Below are 18,451 nucleotides of genomic sequence, written 5' to 3'. Positions count from 1 at the left end.
AATGACACCACCCTTATGCAGAAAGCGAAGAGGAACTAAAGAGCCTCCTGATGAAAGTGAAAAAAGACACTGAAAAGCTGGCTTAAAACTCAACATTCAAAAAGCTAAGATCATAGCATCTGGTCCCATCACTTCATGGCAAATAGATGGGGAAACAATGGAAACAGTGACAGACTTTATTTTCTCGGGCTCCAAAATCACTGCAGATGGTGACTGTAGCCACGAAATTAAAAGACACTTGCTTCTGGGAAGAAAAGCTATGACCAACTTAGACAGCATATTAAAAAGCATGGACATTACTTTGCCAACAAAGGTCCATCTAGTCAGTGCTGTGGTTTTTCCAGTAGTCAGGTATGGATGTGAGAGTTGGATTGTAAAGAAAGCTGAGCTCTGAAGAGTTGATGCTTTTGAACTGTGGTGTTGGAGAAGACTCTTGAGAGTCCCTTGGACTGCAAGGAGATCCAACCAGTCCATCCTAAAGGAAAGCAGTCCTGTATATTCATTGGAAAGACTGATGCTGAAGCTGAAACTCCAATATTTTGGCCACCTGATGAAAAGAACTGACTCCTTGGAAAAGACCCTGATGCTTGGAAGAATTGAAGGCAGGAAGAGAAGGGGACAGCAGAGGATGAGATGGTTAGATGGCATCACTGACTCGATGGACATGAGTTTGAGCAAGCTCCAGGAGTTGGTGATGGACAGGGAAGCCTGGCATGCTGCATTCCATGGGGCCACAAAGAGTCAGACATGACTAAGTGACTGAACTGATACTGATACTGAATTTAGTCTTATAAAATTAGTCAAATTTTAGGCTAGTTGGGATCATCAATATTTACATGAGTTCCTCAGCAACTTCATTAAAAAAAAAATCCTTAAAAAAATAACATTTTCCCAAAAATACATCTTTTAAAGACATACATTTTTATTTCATGTATTAGCTATAAACTCTTAGTAAAACTATGTAAATATATATTTACATGTAAATATATGCATATTTGTGGACTTCCCAAGTGGCACTAGAGGTAAAAAACCTGCTTGCCAATGCAGGAGAGAAAAGAGAGAAGGGCTTGATCCCTGGGTCGGGAAGATTCCCTGTAGGAGGGCATGGCAACCCACTCTAGTATTCTTGCCAGGAGAATCCCATGGACAGAGGAACCTGGTGGGCTATAGCGCATAGAGTCGCAAAGAGTTAGACAGGACTGAGTGACTAAACATGCAGACATATGCATATTTCTATTATTTACACACTATGACACAGGATGACATTTCTCAGAGACATTTTTATCCAAAAATGTCATGGAGACCAGCCCTAGTGGTCAGAGCTGCCAGTTAGCCTTGGTCAGAAGGTGCTTGGAGAAATCCCTAGCCAACTGGGGACGTCAGGCTTTGGGGCAACAGATCAGCCAGCCTATGCGTTCACCAAGCTGTTTTGAATCAGAAAGCTCTGCATGACAGAGAAGTGGATGGATTTCAGGGAAGTTTTCTGTCAAGGCCGCCATGCTGGAGTGATGAAGTGCTGCTCTGGGACTTGGAGACCAAGATTGCTGTTAGTGAATATTTGTACATTTGGCAGTAAGAATACTATTTTACTGGTAATGCAATTTTCTCAATGTTTGATGGCTAAAATATACAGCACAACCTTTGCTTAAAGGTCACATATCCAAAAAAGAAAGAAAACAAGGAAAAGAAAGTAATGCAATTTTCTAAAAACAAAATATTATTTGGTTTTTAAATAAAGCAAAACTATGTGACGTTCATGCCAAGTGTGATGAAATGTTAACGAAAACACTCATTTGTCCATAGGCAAATGCAAAATTTAAGATATACTTTTGTAAGTTCCAAATGCTAAATCCATTTAAAGAGACATTAGGGGCCTCTAATTGAAAAATCTACATTTTTTTGGTAATAAGTCACTGTTTGGGATACAATGCAGTCCTTCCAGTCTGATTCTGTTCAGTTAAGCTCTGCCTAAACTATACGTTTTTGTTTTTAAGGCATTTCAGAATACACTCTTTACAGAATAAATAAGTAGATACCAAGATATACTCATGTATCGTTAGTAAAATATAATTATATGTAGGAAATATCAGTTAACCTTCCTGAGTAATAACTCATGGAATTTTCCTTGGATTTACAGCTGATGATTAAATGATTTAGGAAGGGTGAAATAGAAATTGTTAGGTGATTTTCCACATATTTAATTTTATGAAAAATCAAAGTATACACACACAGCAGTGAAATTGGGGAAATAAAGGACAACCCCACATTACATTGTAATTATCAGGTACCTCTGTATTCCATTTCTGATCTGTGGTCGAGCCTAAATAAGTTGTTTCAGTGTGCGAGCTCTTTTCTGTGATTTCTCTTAGCAACTTCCATCCCATTTTTCTCCCCCTAAGATTCAGGTGGGTATAAACAATCTTTGTGTTGCTATGATTAAGAGAATGAGAAATCATAAAGATTATATAAAGATCAATGATACAGATTCTTTTTTCTTTTAATATATTGCTAAGAAGACTTTTTGCATCAAAGGGTATGACAAGTTCATTCTGATGAGAGAATTAGAAAGTTGGACGTATTTATACCAATCACAGGAATGTGCATATCGTTAAATAGGTCATTTCCAATTTTAACAATTCCACCCCCGATTTCATTCAGCATCTTTGACACAGAAACCCAGTTTAACTCCTCCTGGGACAGGTGAAACCCTTGAGCAGCGATTCCTGCGTGGGGCGGCACGTCCCTGGGATTTCTCCTTTACTTAAGGAGAGTTTCTCCGGTGTGAGTGTTGTTCTCCGCAGACACACTGGTGGGGCACCAGGGATGGGAAAATTATTTAAAACATAAAGGGAAATTCATGAAATGTATTAACTGCTATGGATGAAGGAGACTAAAAAGATACTAATTGTTCAAAAAAAGTGAAATACAGCCCCCAGATTTGGGCTCATGTGTAGTTCATTCATCTCTAAGAACATTTAGCGTACTATCCGTAACTTTATTTTCTTTATAGATTTCATATTGCGTGTGGAAGCTCTAGGATTGCTTTGTAAAACTCTTGGGCAACCAGCATGGATGCCAATGACTGAGTTTCTTTTTATTGGAGAAAGTCAGATAGTTTCTTGTTTTAATTTTTAAATTTATTTATTATTTAAATTGGAGGGTAATTCCTTTACAATATTGTGATGGTTTCTGCCATACATCAGTATGAATGGGCCACAGGTATACATGTGTCCCCCCATACTGAACCCCCTCCCACCTCCCTCCTTCCCCTATCCTTCCAGCTTGTCCCAGAGCACCAGTTCTGGGTGCCCTGCATCATACATCAAACTGGCACTGGTTATCTATTTTACATACGGTAATGTATATGTTTCAAGGCAGATAATTTCTTATTGTCTGTTTCTGCTTTTGGAGGCAAAGATCATACACAATGTATTTCTCTTCTGCTTACCAAAGACTCCAAAACCACTTGCCAAGTTTCTCCAGGTTGCAAACTGAAATCACGCTTAACTTCTCTGCATAATTTTGGAGGGATACACACCCAAAGACTAATATATGTAACGAAAACCTTGAGAGGAATAACCATGGTTACTGATATAGAGGCTGATGGCAGAATAAATTGGGTCATTGACCTCGAACCTCTAAAGGCCTGAGGTTAGATCTGGATTAAATCACGAGTGAAATGATCACAGAGGTTTTGCTTCAAAAATTAGCACTCAGGTTGATTCACTTTGACAGGAGGGGGTGAGGATTCCAGTGAATAAATTAAATAGAATTAGATTGTTATGCCAAAGTGGGGCATCTGTTGAGGATAAAGCTTTATTCTTATCCATCTTAACCTAATGAATGCCCAAGTTGGAGTCCTTTTTTAATAATACACGGTTTAAAAATAATTTTGAGATGGCATTAAGGATATCATAATAGCACAAGAGGCTAAAAATGCACAGTGGCTGCACTAATTCAACAAAAATAGATCTTTAATTAATTACAGTTGAGTTCCAGTACTTGAAACGTAGTAGATACATCCAAGTTTCACTAAAGTATCTTTTTAAGTTTATATTCAGTCTCCTCCTTGATCAACTTCTTCCAGTATTTGTGAGTGTGTGGTACATAGTATCTCATAAGTAAGATCTATTTTAAAAAAGAAGCAAACGGACATCTAATACTAAGTACCACTTATTTAATGAATATTTTAAAAGTACTAGAATCGGTGTAACTTATTTTATATTTATCATTTCTGGTGCTTTCCAAAGTATAGCATAATTTTAAGTAGCACAAAGACAGAACAATTAATATTTTAAGACATGTACTTATAGAGTCATTAATTTTTTCATTATTTCACTTCAAAACTTATATTTTATCTATCACATTCATTTGCTTCAGAACTTAGCTGCTTATATTGTGAGAAATCTATCTTTCAAACTTGTGTTCCAGCCAATCATTTCTCATAAGTTTCCTGTATATCTTTCTGGAGACATTTTATTCAGATAAATATATGTATATATACATAAATAAATATATATGTGAGTATATAAAATGCATATCTATAATTACAAGGATACAAATATGCTATACTCATTGTTTCACTTTTAGCATTGTCTATTTTAAAAAACTTCACGTAAGTAATAAAGAGCTTTCTTATTCTTTTATTTAGCCACCTAATATTCCACTCAGTTCTCTTTCAGTCCGTACTTATATAGAAGAGGAGGTTTGGGAATGAAGCCAGTACTTCTAAAATATTTTAAACTTTAAACTGTTCTAGCCTTTTTTTCTACAAAAAAAAGAGACTAGACCTCAGCTACAGAGTCTTAACAAAGTTAAGGCAAAGTCCCACCATGTAAAAGTAGGAGCCAAGAAATTCAATAACAAAAATATGGGGTTATATATTGCTGAGGGTACTGAAGAGACCCTGGCCAGTTTGCTCAGTGATCCAGCCAGGAAATCTCAGGATCTCATGTAGAATTTAAAACCATCTATGGGGTCACACAGAGTCGGACATGACTGAAGTGACTTAACAGCAGCAGCATGGACGATTTAAACCATCCCAAAGAAAGGCAATGCCAAAGAATGCTCAAACTACTGCACAATTGCACTCATCTCACATGCTAGTAAAGTAGTGCTCAAAATTCTCCAAGCCAGGCTTCAGCAATATGTGACCCATGAACTTCCAGATGCACAAGCTGGTTTTAGAAAAGGCAGAGGAACCAGAGATCAAATTGCCAACAGATCATCCAAAAAGCAAGAGAGTTCCAGAAAACATCTATTTCTGCTTTACTGACTATGCCAAAGCCTTTGACTGTGTGGATCACAACAAACTGTGGCAAATTCTTCAAGAAATGGGAATACCAGACCACCTGACCATGAAGTAAAAAGACACTTACTCCTTAGAAGGAAAGTTATGACCAACGTAGGCAGCATATTAAAAAGCAGAGGCATTACTTTGCCAACAAAGGTCCGTCTAGTCAAGGCTGTGGTTTTTCCAGTAGTCATGTGTGGATGTGAGAGTTGGACTATAAAGAAAGCTAAGCACAAAAGAATTGATGCTTTCAAACTGTGGTGTTGGAGAAGACTCTTCAGAGTCCCTTGGACTGTAAGGAGATCCAACCAGTCCATCCTAAAGGAAATCAGTCCTGAACATTCATCGGAAGGACTGATGTTGAAGCTGAAACTCCAATACTTTGGCCACCTGATGCAAAGAGCTGACTCATTTGAAAAGACCTGATGCTGGGAAAGATTGAAGGAAGGAGGGAAATGGGGACGACAGAGGATGAGATGGTTGGATGGCATCACCGACTCAATGGGCATGAGTTTGAGTAAACTCCTGGAGTTGGTAATGGACAGGGAGGCCTGGAGTGCTGCAGTCCATGGGGTTGCAAAGAGTCAGACACCACTGAGCTACTGAACTGAACTGACCTGAACTGATGGCTGGGTGCATCCAATAGCAGTTGTCTACTGTGGCTTCTGTTTCAGTGAGACCGTGGGCATGATTCTAGAACTCTCCTATTTAGTGTCCGTTTTTGTCCACTTAATCCAGGGGCATACTATGTGCATTCTAGCTTCCCAAGAACAGATGATCTGCTACTTCCTTGTCCAATTTTACCTTGACACTATATTTCACTAACCTCATTTTTAAGATAAGAACTCTTTGACCTGCCTACTGACTTAAGATTCACATTCGCCCTGCACAAAAGTATATTTTTCACAGAATTTAATTGGGCATGCTCTATACATAAAATGTTCCTGGCATGACTATCTGATTGCTGAGCTCTTTAAACCTGTAAAATTATTAAATCAGGCTTCCCTGGTGGCTAAGATGGTAAAGAATATTCCTGAAATGTGGGAGACCCAGATTTGATCCCTGGATTCAGAAGATCCCCCAGAGAAGGGAATGGCAACGCGCTCCAGTATTCTTGCCTGGAGAATTCCATGGACAGATGAGCCCAGTGGGCTACAGTCCATAGGATGGCAAAGAGTCGAACATGACTAAGCTACTAACATTTCATTTCTTTTCCTTTCATTTCATTTCAAAGACATAGGTGCAGTAAATTGTTTATGAACTCAACACTACATTTAGGATATCCAGACTCCCAGTCCAGTGCCATTGCTCTGAATTGCTAAAAAAAATTTTAGGTTTCTTTTCCCAACCAGATGATGAACTCCATGAGGCCAGGTCTTCTACTGGAATAATATATTGAGGAGCTTGACCTAAGTATAATGAAAGAATAAATATTGGTGCCAAATAAATATTTGCCTCCTTCCTTTCTCCCTTCTTCCCAAAGCATGGGTTCTGAAGCTAAAGTTTCCCTCACTCAATAAGCATGCTTCTTTTTGGCAAGGATCAGGTAGCTAGTACATAGCAGATACTTCATGGTTATGAACTCCAATAATTTGAGTTTTATATACCACTCACCTGTTGTTGTTGTTGTTAAGTTGCTTCAGTCGTGTCCGACTCTGTGCGACCCCACAGACAGCAACCCACCAGGCTCCCCCGTCCCTGGGATTCTCCAGGCCAGAACACTGGAGTGGGTTGCCATTTCCTTCTCCAATGCATGAAAGTGAAAAGTGAAAGTGAAGTCGCTCAGTCGTGTCCGACTCTTCGCGACCCCATGGACTGCAGCCTACCAGGCTCCTCCGTCCATGGGATTTTCTAGGCAAGAGTACTGGAGTGGGGTGCCATCACCTTCTCCGATACCACTCACTAGTCTTTACTAAAACTCTAAATCTCAACCACTCATCCTATAAAAGGATAGTATTAAAATTCTTCTCTCATGGGCTCATTGGAAGGAATAATTAAGAAAGTCTCCCATAGTAGGTGCTCAACTAATTGCGGCTCATGTTTTCACTTTCTTCAATGTCTCTTTTCTGTGTTAAGCATCACCCTTCTTCCTTTCAGCTCTTTCATTCCTAAGTATGAGTGACTACCCCCGCAAATCCCCAGAGGTCTGTGAAGTCCCTCAGTTAGCGAACATTTAGCATATATTAAGCTCAGAGACAGACCTTGGTAGCAACATGATAGTGAATCAAGAACCCCAAGCTCAGGTTACCACATTTTAAATGGTTCCTATGGACGCCATTTATTGAACTCACTACTGCTCAAGAGAATCTCCCCAAACCTGGAACACCATTTTGTTACAGATATATTTTGCTAATATACAGAAATACTAATGCTTACTAACAACAAAAACCATAGTAATATCTGCTTGCCTTGTCTGTCTTCTATAAATTAGAATTTTTAAAAAAATTGTCACACTGACTATAAATTAAGATATGGAAAAATCAGGAGATAAGAAAACTTATTCCCTGGATATGATAGATTAAGAGTTTTCTAGTATCCCAAATACACAAAATAAACAATTTCCAAGTTTTTGTTTTAAAAAATGTTCAAGTCAAGGAAATGGTGACTAATAATATCAATACCTACAGAGGCCTACAGTTGGATGGATCAGTTATTGTGCTGAATCCTTGGAGCGTAAGCTGCATACAAGATCCTGAGTACCTAACACTTGACCGGCATCTCCAAGCAGAAAGATATTTTTCTACATCATCACAAAAGTGATCAAGAAAGTTAGTAATGATTAAAACAGTGTTTGCTCTACGTTTTAAAATCAGATTCCTAAGTGTGCTTGACTTGAAAGATTTTACTCTTGGAGGACTCTACTATATAAACTCTGATAATAGGTGCTCATAATCTCATCCCTGAATTGACAGAGAAGGACAGAGAGTTAAGAACAAAGAACAGACTTTGGAGGTATGCAAGCCTGGCTCTGAACCTAAGCTCTGCTATCTTTCCATTCATGAAAGTGACCCAACTACACTGCCACTAAGCCCCCTTTCCACATTATAAATGATAAAAATACCTGCATCATGGAGATCTTATGAGATTAAATGAAGTACGATATGGAAAAAGCCTGAACTATAATTGATCCCCACTAAATGTTGGTTTTCATTCTATATATTCTATACAAAAGAAAGAAGAAGAAAAAAAAACTTGGAATTTTCATAGAAAAAAAAAATCTTTTGAAAAACTTCCCCAAACCAAAGGCAAAACAGGACACAACAAACCAACAGTAAAAACAGACTCTTCCTGGGGTTTCAAGTGGAACCCAGGAGAGTCAGAAAGAGAGAAGACTCTGGACAGCTTCATGTTTGCTCAGCTGCCTGAGTCTCCATTAAAATCATGGGGCAGGGTCTCTAGCTAGAGAATGGTTCAGAATTTTAGGAGTAAATGTGTGGATTACTTTTAGTTTTACTTAAGCGGTTTGTTTAGATTTACTAAAGCATTAGTAACAGAAATAGTGATTGTACAAATTAACAGGAAAACCAGAATTTTGCCTATTTCTGTTTCAGTCTGGATCTTACTGGCCAACAGAATCCATTCTAGCCCAGGTGAGGAGCAGGGTCCAGGGACGCAGTTGTGTCTCTGAAAATCTCATCTTGTTAAGAATTGTTAGGCCCACATTCTGAAAGGAGGGGAGAAAAAAGGAGGACGAGCAGCAAAGGGGTTTGTGGTTTTTTGGTCCATTTTAGGGGCCATACATCATCTAAGCACTTGAGCCACAGTTTAAATTAATTCTAATAGACATCCTAAGAGAAGTTATACCATTTGGCAGAGAAGTAAAATGAAGCTCAGAGGACTCAGCAAAACCATGTTTGCTGATGTTTAGATACCACCTTTAAGCTTTTTGAGAAGATAATTTCTGCTCTATTTCTGTATTTAACTTACTTGAATACATTCATTAGAAGAACTTACATGACGGTATGTTTTTCACCGGCATGAAAAGTAACTGAGGCTAATGATAATAACTAATATGGCTTCAATTAAGCCCTCAGTTAGCAATTTTAAAAGTTCCAACCCTGTAACTCCCTGTGACTGACTGTCTGACCTTGGGAAATCTCCTATTCCCTTATAACTGTGCTCTTATTCTTTTCAATAAAAATGTACCTTGAGTCAAGAACTGAGGTGGTAGCATATTTTTTAAGTAGGTAATGGATGATATAGGCTTCCCCCACCCCCACCCCTGGCCTTCAGGAATGCCAGAAAATCAAATATTTTTGAAAGTCAAAAAAAGTGCCGCTGTGACTTTCAATTATTTTCCATTTCCATGCTGCCTCCAAACTTCCTGATTCCAGCTGGGATTGTGATCAAAAATGCAAAAACATATGTAGAGAAGTTATTCTTGTGGAACATCTGACCGGAAGCAGGAAATGCAAGATATCTCATGGGACTGCCTATTATCAGAATATACCCAGTCCAGCACTGCGAAGACAGGAGGTGTTTGTCACCCAGATAAAGAGAATTAGAGAGAATTCTGGCATATACAAGTCACTGCGAAAGAAGAGTGGGTAGAAATGTTGCTCATATGTTTTAGATGCTGGTCCGCTACTGTGTCACTGTGTGGCCTTGTAAAATCTCACTTACTGCTACCAGTCTCATGAAAAAAAAAAAAAATCTACAAAACAGATTTTAATACGGGGTAACTTTAAAGTACATATTCTTCAGATGATTCTGTAAGAGGGAAAAGTCCCATAATTATCATTGGTGGTGGTTTAGTCGCTAAGTCGTATTTGACTCTTGGGACCCCATGGACTGTATGAAGGCTGTTAGGCTCCTCTGTCCATGGGATTCTCCAGGTAAGAATACTGGAGTGGGTTGCCATGCCCTCCCCCAAGGGGTCTTCTCGACCCAGGGATCAACCAGCATCCCCTGAGTCTCCTGCATTGGCAGGCAGGTTCTTACCACTAGTGCCACCTAGAAAGTCCCCTGCAATTATTTGCCACTGATAAATAAGAGATAATTTATACCCATAGTAGTAACTGCTACAGATTACTGCAGTAACTTACACTGTCCCAACGCATAAAAGAAAACCAACTTTGCCGTTTGATTTTAAAATTAAATGTTTAATTTTTCCTGTAAGTCCTGAAAATATTTATTTGAGCTCTCCCAACAAAATTAAATTTCATGAAAACATGTATCTTAATTACATGGTGATTAAGTTTTATCCTTTTTTTTTTGTAAATTAGAATAAATAGAAGAGAAACACTCTTCCTGAATTCTAGCCAGGTATCCTGAACCCATCCATCATAAAATCATTGGCACACAGCAGGCAACTGGAAAAAGGATACCTTTTAACCTCAACTGGCATAAACGTGCGTATTTATTTTTAAGAAGTGGAGTATAAACAGACATGCTGAGAGCCAAGTGTTTTATGAATTAAAAAAAGATTCCATACACACACACACACAGACGCACACACATAAAACTTTCCCCATGGGCCACCAAGGATTTATGTGAATGTGAACTCTATTTACTGTTAGTATTAAGGAAATAGTGCCTTTTTAACAAGTTACTCATGCCTGGAAAAAATCCCAGTTTTGCAAGTTATCCAAGATTCTTTGCCAACTGTCCGTGGGAATCACTGGGATGGGAAAAGTTCAAATTTGTTTTAAAAGAACTTGCTTAATGGAAAATTAAAAAAAAAAAAAAAAGTAGAAGAAAACCAGCAACCCACTGTGCTAATCTTTTGGTTAAATAAGAATAAAGTATGGCCTGGTTGCTTTATTTTTCCTTAGTATTATTTTAAGAAAAGGAAAAAATAATAAAAATTTTCCATTTTTATGTTACCCATAAAGCCACATTCAAGTCTTGATTTCAGTTATCCAAGGGCATGATGACTTGCTAGCTTGGGTTGGCTCCTTATCTTCTGCTGTTTTCTTTAAGCTTTTTCATTTTCTGTTCCACTCAAACAGCAAAGTCCAGTTACATCGTTGCTGTCAAATTCAAAACTACAAAGGATTTAAAAAACCAACCTTATAGCCATGGAGTGTACAGTTTTATTTATTTATTTATTTGTTGGCAGAGTAATGTCTCTGCTTTTTATTTTTACTTATTTAATTTTTAAAATTTTATTTTATTTTTAAACTTTACAATATTGTATTAGTTTTGCCAAATATTGAAATGGATCGGCCAGAGGTATACATGTGTTCCCCATCCTGAACCCTCCTCCCTCCTCCCTCCCCATACCATCCCTCTGGGTCATCCCAGTGCACCAGCCCCAAGCATCCAGTATCGTGCATCGAACCTGGACTGGCAACTTGTTTCATACATGATATTATACGTGTTTCAATGCCATTCTCCCAAATCTTCCCACCCTCTCCCTCTCCAAAAGAGTCCATAAGACTGTTCTATACATCAGTGTCTCTTTTGCTGTCTCGTACACAGGGTTATTGTTACCATCTTTCTAAATTCCATATATATGCATTAGTATACTGTATTGGTGTTTTTCTTTCTGGCTTACTTCACTCTGTATAATAGGCTCCAGTTTCATCCACCTCATTAGAACTGATTCAAATGTATTCTTTTTAATGGCTGAGTAATACTCCATTGTGTATATGTACCACAGCTTTCTTATCCATTCATCTGCTGATGGACATCTAGGTTGCTTCCATGTCCTGGCTATTATAAACAGTGCTGCGATGAACATTGGGGTACACGTGTCTCTTTCCCTTCTGGTTTCCTCAGTGTGTATGCCCAGCAGTGGGATTGCTGGATCATAAGGCAGTTCTATTTCCAGTTTTTTAAGGAATCTCCACACTGTTCTCCATAGTGGCTGTACTAGTTTGCATTCCCACCAACAGTGTAAGAGGGTTCCCTTTTCTCCACACCCTCTCCAGCATTTATTGCTTGTAGACTTTTGGATTGCAGCCATTCTGACTGGCGTGAAATGGTACCTCATAGTGGTTTTGATTTGCATTTCTCTGATAATGAGTGATGTTGAGCATCTTTTCATGTTTGTTAGCCATCTGTATGTCTTCTTTGGAGAAATGTCTATTTGGTTCTTTGGCCCATTTTTTGATTGGGTCATTTATTAAAAGCTTCTGCACATCAAAGGAAACTATTAGTAAGGTGAAAAGGCAGCCTTCAGAATGGGAGAAAATAATAGCAAATGAAGCAACTGACAAACAACTAATCTCAAAATATACAAGCAACTCCTACAGCTCAACTCCAGTTTTTAAAATATGAGGATTCTCCCTCTCCTAGCACCTAGGGGGTGCCAGGCTTTTATATCTTCCTTTCACATCTCACAGCAACCTTATCAATAGGCATAATTTATCTATTTATTACTTTTTTGATTCTCCTTTTACAGACGTGGAAACTGAGGCCCAAGGACATTAAATAACTTCTCTGCATCACACAGATTCTAAGGGGCAAAGTTGGGGTGGGAATGCAGGTGGGTGGGTCCAGTTTTTGCTTTATGTCTCTTCCGTTCAGTTCAGTCGCTCAGTTGTGTTATATCTCTTAGGCTGCTTCTAAGAAAGTAGATCCCATACGTTCTTTTATCAAGAGATTTTATTAGACTATAGAACAAATTAATGTGGTTCTAATTTGACATGACAGAATCCATTTTGCATTCAATAGGGAGTGAGAAAATGAAAGCTTTGCCTTTGCATTGGTGATAAAACAGATGTGAAAGTTATCTTGGAATCAACCACCCAGAGCATGTGCCTATTCTTGTTCTCCTCTTCAAAAGGACACTTGGGCAAAAGATCAGATATAACCAGCCTTCTGTCTAGAGACAGTGCTTATCTAAGAAAACAAACAAACAAAAAACCAACCCCCATTCTCCCCCTTAAAATAAACCCTAGGTGGTTTACTGTCTAGAAAAGAAAGGTGGTAATAGGAAAATTCTAAATATTTTCTTCTTCAACCAAATTGTAAATAATTTTTATGAAAGCTGGTTCTCCTGGGTAGATATTTAATTTAAAAGAGTTTTTCACTGTCTTAATATTCATATGTTTAAATAAAGAATAATTGATCAATGTCTAGAGATTCTGCCCATCCTTATTTTTTTAGCACTCATATGCTTGTGGAAAAATAGTAAGTCAAGTTCTTTTTTTCCCCTTACATTTATACTCCTCAATTTTTTTTTTCAGAGTTTAATATCTAGGTGATTGCTTTTACTTGGCACTATTGGGAAACACTGCCAGTCCAGATCTAAATATTTTTACATGCAACTGCAACAACAAAATTGTGCTCTGCTAAGCTCCTTTGATTTATAGAGCTTCAAAAAAAAATGAATTTCAGATGCGATTTTGCCAAGTTGTAAACCAAGTAGTCTTAATTTAAATTTTTCCTGACAAGAACGCTAATTCTTCATCTGAGATAAAGTATTTCGGTATTTTCACACACATAAAATAAGGTCTCTAAATTGCATTCAAGCTGGTATTATTCGTACTATGGCTTTTTTAGTACCTTGATATGCAACATAAATGTACAATATTTTCACTGGTAGAGTCCCCCTGGAATGACTAGGAGAAAGTTTACGCCACTGAGTCTAGTTATAATTTTTATACTAAAAATACTAGTCAGCATTATTTTATATGAAAGCTGTGGATGTCACTTTAAGTTTATAAAAGAAAGCTGAATTTTCAAATTAACGTCATGGAATTCCTCTAAGGACCATACAATTCACAGAAATAATAAGCATGTACTTACATTTTTAAAAGGTGAAATTAACAATAATATCTTCTATAGTCACGGAAGAATTTGATGTATGACACTCGATTACTTTGCATGTGATTGTTAAAATACACTTTAAAAAGATGGCATTTCAAATCAAATGAGAAAGATTAAATTATTCAGTAAATCATGTTGGACTGAATAGCTATCCTTGGGCTAAAGATAAACTCCTCTTTAATATTATTTGCCAGAATAAATCCCAGATATATTAAAATTTAAATAAAGTGAAGGAAAAGTAAAGAAGAAACAAATGAATAATTATATTCATTTGATCAATATGTAAGACTTCAATAAATTGTTCAGTTATGATTATTCCAATGGGAAGGGCTTTCTGAGCAGGACACCAAAGGAATGATGGTTGACAGATATCATTACATCAGAAAAAGAGTGTTGCATTAAAAAGCACCATAAGCAAACACAAAACAAATAACAATTTGAGTATAACCTTCAAAATATTTGACTCAACAAAAGATAACATCCTTTATAAATGAAATGCTGTTGCAATCAATAAGATGACTACACCTTGATAAAAAATTGCTCAGTACATTTTCTAGTGTACATAACAACTTTGCAGATTAAAAATTGTGAATTAAAATAATTTGTTACAATTTCCCCACTTTTGAGATTGTCATGAATTATTGTAGTGAGTGATAGCTTGTGTGTTATGGTAGAAAGAAATACAAACCCTCTGGAGAACAACACTCTTGAATCTAGAAATTCCACTTGGGGAATTTCTACACTACAGGGAAAAATTAGGGATGTGCTTTAAAACATAAGTTCAAGTAATTGCAATAATATATATAATAACTGAAGTTTGAAAACAATTTGATTTATAGAAACATTAGATTATTTGAAGACAATATAGAATATATAATGAATATTTCCAAACACAAAAAATGCTATGGAAAAAGTATCTTAAATAGTATAAAAATTACTCATGTTATAATGTGAATTTATAGACCTAGTTGCAAAATAATATGAACAACATGGTTACATATTTTTGAGTATGTGTGTATATAAGGAGATAATCTCCCCCACACAAATTGATATGAGAAACAAAGTTCTATGTTGAATGGTTTTCTCTCCTCTTCTTCCTTTTACTTTTGTATTTCCTATTATCCTCATATGGTTGTATATTGCCTTTGTAACTAAAAAAAAAAGATTTTAATCATTTTTTAATATTTGTTTACTCTTTTATGGAAGTACATACATACCGTGAACATCCAATAGGTGTGAAAATTTTTGACCACATCTTTTGATCAAAATTCAAAAAAATGGGTGCTGCACACTGATATTTTAATGTCCTTGCTGTAAAAGTCTTATAACAATTTTATACCCTATGTATAACAATTTGAGACACATGCATGCTAATGGCCAAGAGTCAACTCTTACTTGTTTCCAAGCTCTGGGAAAATAGAAGCAAATGATACTCTTAATGGTGGAAGTGACATTTTTATGAAAACCCAGGGCAACCATTAAATTATCAGCTATCCTTCTTTTGTGTTTTTCTTTAGAGGGTCACAGTATTATTTTAACCAAGGTTAGCTGGGGGCTTTTGTTGTTGTTGTTGTTGTTTCTTCCTGGCCTCATATTGCTGGTATGGAAAGTAATTTAAACTTTATGGTCCATTTGAAGCAAGATTATTTACATCTGTGTGGCAATGTCTGTGTGCTTGCATGTAATTTATACTCGACTTCTATTACTTCTCAAATTCCCCCACTTGGTTGAATTTATTACCATTGTAAACTTGCTTGCTTCACTTTGGTTAGTTAGAAATTTGGAAAAAAAAATTTTAAGTTTTCTAGCTAAGGACTAACAACATTCGTGTGTGTGCGTGCCTGTTTTGTTCTATATTTTGTTTGGTTTGATTTTTAACTTTTTAGTGTTTGGAACCTAGCTTTTCACTGTGGATGAACAATCCACAATGAGTATTTGGTGTTATATATGGTTTTAATGAATCTATTTAAACATTACTTTACAAATTTACTCTAAAAGTATGACTATGGTGGATATCATAGGTAAAATATTCCTTTGAAAAAGTACAGCTTTAATCAATAAGGCAACAATGCATTCATAATTCAGATTAGCATTCCACAGCTTTAGTACAAATTAGAAGCCCTTCATGGAGAAGGCAATGGCACCCCACTCCAGTACTCCTGCCTGGAAAATCCCATGGATGGAGGAGCCCGGTAGGCTGCAGTCCATGGGTTTGCTATGAGTCGGATACGACTGAGCGATTTCACTTTCACTTTTCACTTTCATGCATTGGAGAAGGAAATGGCAACCCACTCCAGTGTTCTTGCCTGGAGAATCCCAAGGATGGGGGAGCCTGGTTCTAGAACCTTGAGTTCTAGAATTTTGGTTTAGCATACTATAAAACAAGGACAAATTTTCTCACAGTAGTTGGAGCCATATGCTTAAATAGTCATGTCTCCAAACATAAGATCATTAAAGGTCCCTGGATGGTGTATTCAAGAAAAGGAATGAATGGGGTTCAATCCCTGGGTCAGGGACATTCCTTGGAGAAGGGAACGGCAACCCACTCCAGTATTCTTGCCTGGAAAAATTCATGAACAGAGGAGCCTGGTGGGATCAAGTCCCTGGAATCACAGAGTCAGACGTGACTGAGCAGCTAATGCTTTTCACTTTCGTGAGATCGTTGCATTCTATCTAAATGAGTCCTGACAAAATTGTGTGTCATTTCTGGTATGTGTAGCCATGAAAAATGTTTTTAAGTGCTATGCATCTTCAGTGTCTGTGATCATACAAGATGCTTGTTTGAGGAAAAAAATTTAAAGACCCTTCCAGTCTTGAGGATGTACAGTACTGCCTGAAAACCCCTCCATGTTTCTGTCCTCCCCACATCATGAATTTCTGTCTCCACATGGTGACCTGGTAGAGAAGGTGTGACCATTGATCCAGATAGACCTTTATTTATTTTTCACATTCCTAATGTTGCCATAATTTAAAAATCCCATGGCCCTCTGTCCCTCCAGGCTTTACTCTGCCTGTGCCTAAGATTCCTGTTTCATGCAATGATGAAGTTTCCATCAGTACTATTTTTCTTTCATTAAAATTAAACAAAGAAAAAAGGTTAACTGTTCAAAAAGGGAAATTGAGGCAAATCATAATAGTCAAAGAAATTTGGGGAGAACAACCAAAAAAGATGAAAGGTATTCACTTCCTCCCATCCTAAGTCACTAAGAAAATAGGATTACTTAAAGCCCTAGTGATTCTATCTGGGGTCATCTTTCTTTCCATTAGGAAGGAGAGAGTAAGGTTATATGGTTTATACAGAGAAGTGACAGACTGGGATACAGGGTTGGGGAAGCTGTGAAACCACACTTTCTGCAAAAATAAAAAAATGGCCCTGCTGTATGGTTTAAAAAAAAAAATCGTTCTGGAAGAAATTTCTCTTTTGTTCTTCTCAATGGCATTTGATCCAGGTAAGAGAACAAGGTTACTGAGCATAGCTCTAATTGTTGGCCTTCATGTTTTCATCAAGGCTTTCAAGGTAGCACTTCCCTGGAGGCTCAGATTAAAGAATCTGCCTGCAGTTCAGGAGATCAGGGTTCACTCTCTGGGTTGGGAAGATCCTCTGGAAAGGGAATGGCAACCTACTCCAGTACTCTTGCCTGGAGAATTCCATGGACAGACGATACTGGCAGGCTATAGTCCATGGGGTTGGGAAGAGTCAGATACAACTGGGTATGCAATCTTTTTTTTTTTTTTTGGTTACATTTCATCAATTTCTGTGAAACTTGTGGCTTTATGTATTTGGTTTCTATTGACACTTGAATCCAATTCATTTTCTACCAAAATAGATAAAGAACAAATAGAACACAGTCTGTAAACAGTGTTTTTACTGTAGAGAGTGGTTTCTTTTAAGATTTCATTGTGTGTTTTATATAAATGCTCCTGCTGCTAAGTCTTGTTAGTCCTGTCTGACTCCGTGCGACCCCATGGACAGCAGCCTACCAGGCTCCCCCATCCCTGGGATTCTCCAGGCAAGAACACTGGAGTGGGTTGCCATTTCCTTCTCCAATGCATGAAAGTGAAAAGTGAAAGGGAAGTCACTCAGTAGTGTCCGACTCTTGGCAACCCCATGGACTGCAGCCTACCAGGCTTCTCTGTCCATGGGATTTTTCCAGGCAAGAGTACTGGAGTGGGGTGCCATTGCCTTCTCCAAAATGCTCCTTTGGCTTCTGGGTCAGGGAGTTTCTCCCTAATCCTGATTCAAATCCTCGACTGGCTTGGTCACTACTAATTTTCTTTTTTTAAATGCTGAACAATTGTCCTCACCTACTTCCTGTTACTTAAACTGTGCAAAAGCATTTCCATAGGAGGAATTTGTAAGTAAGATCCTATAACATTCTGTTCTCTAGAATGATATAGCAGCCGTTTTATTATTTGGAGTGAGATAAGGTTCTCAAAATA

Source organism: Bos taurus, chromosome 21, assembly GCF_002263795.3.
Source record: "Bos taurus isolate L1 Dominette 01449 registration number 42190680 breed Hereford chromosome 21, ARS-UCD2.0, whole genome shotgun sequence".
NCBI lineage: Eukaryota > Metazoa > Chordata > Mammalia > Artiodactyla > Bovidae > Bos > Bos taurus.
Note: the sequence above shows the minus strand (reverse complement) of the source record.